The following is a 5,039-nucleotide window of genomic DNA, read 5'->3' on the forward strand; positions in this document are numbered from 1 at the left end:
CACAACGTGGAGGAAGATTGAGAACAGAGGTTCCCAGTACGTAGTCACTAGTGATTGTAGAGATTTTCCTTTTAGTGTTTTCTATGTAAAACATGGATTTAAAGATGTCCTGCCATGGCTCTGCAAGAATAGATTTGCCAGAGGGGGAGTACAATGAAAAAAAAAAATGGACCCAGAGTCGTTAGGAGATAAAAGATGGAAGTCAAGGAGAGAGAATATATTTTGAAACGAAATATAAGGATTTCCTTCATTCAGAGTGTAAGCATCTGTTTTAGCTTGGGCTGCTATAACAAAATACCATAAACTGGGTCACTTATCAACAACCAAAATTGATTTCTCAGTTCTGGAGGCTGGAAGTCTGAGATCAGGGTGTCGGCACGGTCAGGTTCTGGAGAGAGTGCTCTTTTGGTTGCAGGCAGCTGACTTCTTCATATCCTCACATGGCAGAAAGAGAATAAGCTAGTTCTCTGGCCTTTTATGAGGATATTAATCCCATTCGTGAGGGCTCCACCTTTCTGACCTAATTACCTCCCAAAGCTTTTACTTGGAAAAATACATCACATTGGGGATTAGATTTCAACATATGAATTTTGGGGGACACAGACATTCAGTCCATAACAGCGTCCAAATTGGTGTTGAGGAAAGAAATTATATCCTCTTGCTTTTGCCTCAGATTACCCATTAATATACCAAATATATAGTGCCCATCACCTGAGAAGGAGTACTCTCCTCCCAGCATTGTATATGGAAAGGCTGGGCAGTGGGAAAGGAAAGTGATGGGAGAGCAACTTGCTTTTGAGATACTCTAGGTAATGGGTATCAAACCCTTCACTTTGGGAAGTCTGTCAAATAGCTGAAGCAGTGACTCTCCAACTTTACAAATGATGGTAGATGTAGCAAATTTATACTGAAGATTTGAAAGGATTGAAAAAATGTTTATGGAAAGGGGTCAGATAGATACCCAGGCAGTAAGGGAATGTGGGTATTAAACAAGAGTTACGTGCTTTCAACCTCTGCTCCACAGGTCAGGTTCAAAATTCTAAACCCTTTGACTTTAAATATGGGGCAAATACCAAGTAAAGCTTTTCTTCAAATGCAGCAACTGGATAGAGCTATAAGAAAATAAACACTTCCATAGAATGTAATTTAGAACAGCCCTTTGAACTTCCTTCATTCAAGCCACACCAAACTGGCCAAAGATGTTGCACTTTTCAACAGACAGAATAGTGGAGGTGCCACAGACAACCCTTTTATCATAGGAAGAGACATGTAAACGTGCAAGAGAGTGATGGAGCTGCAGTCAGCACTTGATGCAGTGAGGAAGAGTATAGAACAGTGACCAGAAAAGATGACTTTCTCCATCCCTATCCCTGTCAAAATTCTGGATTTATAAACACTGAGGCCAGTCTATCCATTTTCAGAGAATTGGCTTAGTGGAGAAGGAAGTGGCAAGATTTTTTTGTCCCCTGAAATTGCTAAATAGGACTTTACAAAGAGACACATGAGGGTCATGAGATGACTCTGAAATAAGTTGAGGAACTTGAAAGGTGAATTTTACAGACGTTAGAGGTCATTTCTCCCTGGCTTGCTGAGCCCTTCAGAGTCAGCCATGAGTGTGGTATGACCCACTATTCCCATCTTGTTAATCTTGGCTGCACAACAACAAAGGGAATGGCATAAACCAGCTTCCCCATGAAATGGGGAAGCTAAGAAAAAGATTGCCCAGTAATTTTAGTTCTGGGGGAGGGAGGTATTTCACTTCTCAAAGATTTGTGCCCCCAGGGTAATTTGTTTTCCGTTTAATTTTTCATATTTTATTCCTGGTATTAATAGGTTAAGAAAGTAGAACTTTCCCAAGTACTGATTGATAGATAATGTTTATAAGCAGCACACAAAATGTTCAGTTTCACAAATAATAGCATTCATTGATCCCTTTAAATGCAATTTCAAAATCTGTGTATCCTGAACGGCAGTAAGTTGAGCAAGTGATTTCTATAGCAATATTTGATTTTAGTCAAGGACACTTTTCCACGATGAACAAGTACTAACAAATATTAATAAAGTACTATACCAAATGCTTATTGGGCTGTCAACTTTTTTTTTTTTTTTTTTTTTTATTTTTGTGGTACGCGGGCCTCTCACTGTTGTGGCCTCTCCCGTTGCGGAGCACAGGCTCTGGACGCGCAGGTTCAGCAGCCATGGCTCACGGGCCCAGCCACTCTGCGGCACGTGGGATACTCGCGGATCGGGGCACGAACCCGTGTCCCCTGCATCGGCAGGCGGACTCTCAACCACTGCGCCACCAGGGAAGCTCCTGGGCTGTCAGCTTTTTAAGCAATGCCATTCCAGCTACTACTGAAAGCATTTATTTTAGAAGCTTTAATCTGATCTGGGAAAATGGGTTCTTCTCCAACTTGACAAATAGTATGTATAAGCCCCAAAGCTTTTAAATAAAAAAAAGCCTTCCAACTCTGAAGCATTCATGTGAAACTTAGTTTCTCAAAAAAAAAAATCACTCGGTATCTGAAGAAAATATTAAAACAAGTTATCTTTTGAGACAGGTAAACATTCTTACAAAAGAGAAACACAAATTAATTCACTATCCTTAATAATCTGTTAGATTACTGTTGTCTAGAAATGAGAATACATGAAACACATTTTCACTTATCATAGGGTCCAAGGTGACATTTATATTTCACATATTAAACAGTTATAGTATAGCCTACAATGGCACAAAGACACGTAATACTTAATTCAGATAGTCAAAAGTCAGAAGGAGCTACATGGTTTGCAAGATACTTTAGCTTTTGTGTGGTCATTAAAACCCAATAAGTAATTTGAGTATGGTATTATAAAGGCAGGCAATTAAAATCTCAAATATCACTCAAAAATCAAAGACATGAAAATCTTGTGTTTCTTTATCTTTTATTTACATGGTTAGGTATCAGGACCTTACTGTAGAAAAACATTGTTACTATTTATGGTTGCCCCAGAAAATAATGAAGCTTCAGAAATTTAAAATTATAAAAGAAGCTTCAGTTCTTCATTCATAGTAAGCAAGACTTAAACCTCAGCAAACTTCCTGGGATCCTTTCAAATGAAGAAGATATCTGGGACTTCCCTCGTGGTCCAGTGGGTAAGACTCTGCTGCTCCCAATGCAGGGCGCCTGGATTCAATCCCTGGTCAGGGATCTAGATCCCGCATGCATGCCGCAACTAAGAGTCCACATGCTGCAACTAAGAGTCTGCAGGCCACAACTAAAGGTCCCACACGTGGCAACGAGGATCGCACATGCCTCAACTAAGACCCGGAGCAGCCTAAATAAATATTAAAAAAAAAAAGATATCTTCAATTTGTACTTGACCTTGTCTTCCAATTGATGTTTCCTTGACGCATTTCAGTGATGAACTCTATGACAAAGTCTTCAAGAATATCCACTGGCTTAGTAAAAGGATTCTAATCATCCCCAAACCCATACATCATTCTTGTAATTCTTTAGAAAAAAGTTTCTTTTACCAGGTCTACCTTCCGCACCTCCTCCTCTTTCTTCATTTTCTTCCTCAAAGATGGGGTTTTCTTCCCTATCTTCTCAAGGACATTTTTATTCTTCAAGTATGTCCTTGATGTCCTGCCAGTGCTATTTCAGACTTAGACTCAGTTGGATGGCTGGGGTGCCAGGTTTGGAACAGAGCTGGGTGCAGTGCCAAGGTCTCCCCAAATCATTACTCAATGACTGGAGCTGGTGTCATGACAGCAGCAGGAGAATCCCACCCTAAAGGGAAATCTGCATCACTGCTTCCATGGTTAGATTTGGATGGGTGGTGGGGCGACATGATTGCTGATGTCGGTCTTGGAGGATGGAGGGAGAATAGTGACTTTGCTTCTAGGTGGGGTTGGGAGTAAACTTAGGCCTCCAATCCCTGTAGTCCTGGGAAACGTCATATTTGGTCCTAACGTTCCCATCATTTAACTTGATGATCTGTCCTTCCTTGAAGCCCAGATTCAACTTGGGATGAGCAGCCATTTCCTGAGATTCTTAGGATATCTCAGATACCTGCTTTACCCACCTGAAGTGATTTTTGCAAAGGGATATTAAAGTCAAAGACATCACCCTGATCTGTGAAGCAAATGCCCATGAAAGCACTATGTACAGTGTCATCCTGGAGCTAGATTGCAAAATAGAACCTGGAATCTGTCACTGTCTCCTCAGCCAGGATATTGTTCTACTGGTGCCTGAGCAAAGAGTTCCCCCGATATTTTATACTCGAGTTGATATAGGCAGTCTTTCCTTTTAAAGTGAACAGTCTAAGCAGACTGACCTGAATTCCAGCCTGTAGCCACCATTGGAGGCCTGGGGCAGAATCTGGTAGACATTGACATCCAGCTTCATGCGCAGGACAAGGCTTGTACTTTGGGCCACTGTCTTGGCCCTGCTCTCCATGCCTATTGTTTCCTTTAATCCCTAGATTCTTTTTTGCTTGCTTTTTCCTTATAATTTATTTGTTGAAGGAACAATTTCTCTGAGTCTGTTTTTTTAATGCATCCTCATGGTGTTAATAGGTTACTCTACCTTTCATATTTCCTATAAATTATTAGTTAGATTTAGAGCAGTGATTCTCCAAGTATGGTCCCCTGACCAACAACATTAGCATCACCTGGAGGCTTGTAGGAGATGCTAAATCCTACCCACCCAGAGAGGCTGGCCGTCAAGGTCACCATCTTGGTGAGGCCTAGCATCCCATTTTTGTGAAGTCACCCATTGAAGTAGAAAGGTCAAAACAACTGGAGTGGGAAGGGGTGAAAGGGGTGGGCAAGGTAGTGGCTGGTCTACCACTAGGTAGGTATTTCTAGGCTTTTTTTCTAACAATGACAATTTTGATTTTTTTTTTTTTTTTGCGTAATGTCAGAGCAAATGGAATGGAATGGTGGGCTTATGGTTAAACAGTTAATTTAGCTGATTTAATGTATTTGAAAACTATATTATTACTGGTTCAATGTTCCCTGTCTTTCTTGGAGAAGTGAGGGGACAAGTATTCAC

The 5,039-nt window shown here is 40.8% G+C and overlaps 1 pseudogene; it reads right to left on the bottom strand.

The window, feature by feature from the left end:
- Nucleotides 1-3,296: 3,296 nt before the first annotated feature.
- Nucleotides 3,297-4,505, bottom strand: LOC101284014 (adaptin ear-binding coat-associated protein 1-like; annotated as a pseudogene).
- Between the last annotated feature and the right edge of the window lie 534 nt (nucleotides 4,506-5,039).

Source organism: Orcinus orca, chromosome 13 (assembly GCF_937001465.1).
Source record: "Orcinus orca chromosome 13, mOrcOrc1.1, whole genome shotgun sequence".
NCBI classification, from domain to species: Eukaryota; Metazoa; Chordata; class Mammalia; order Artiodactyla; family Delphinidae; genus Orcinus; species Orcinus orca.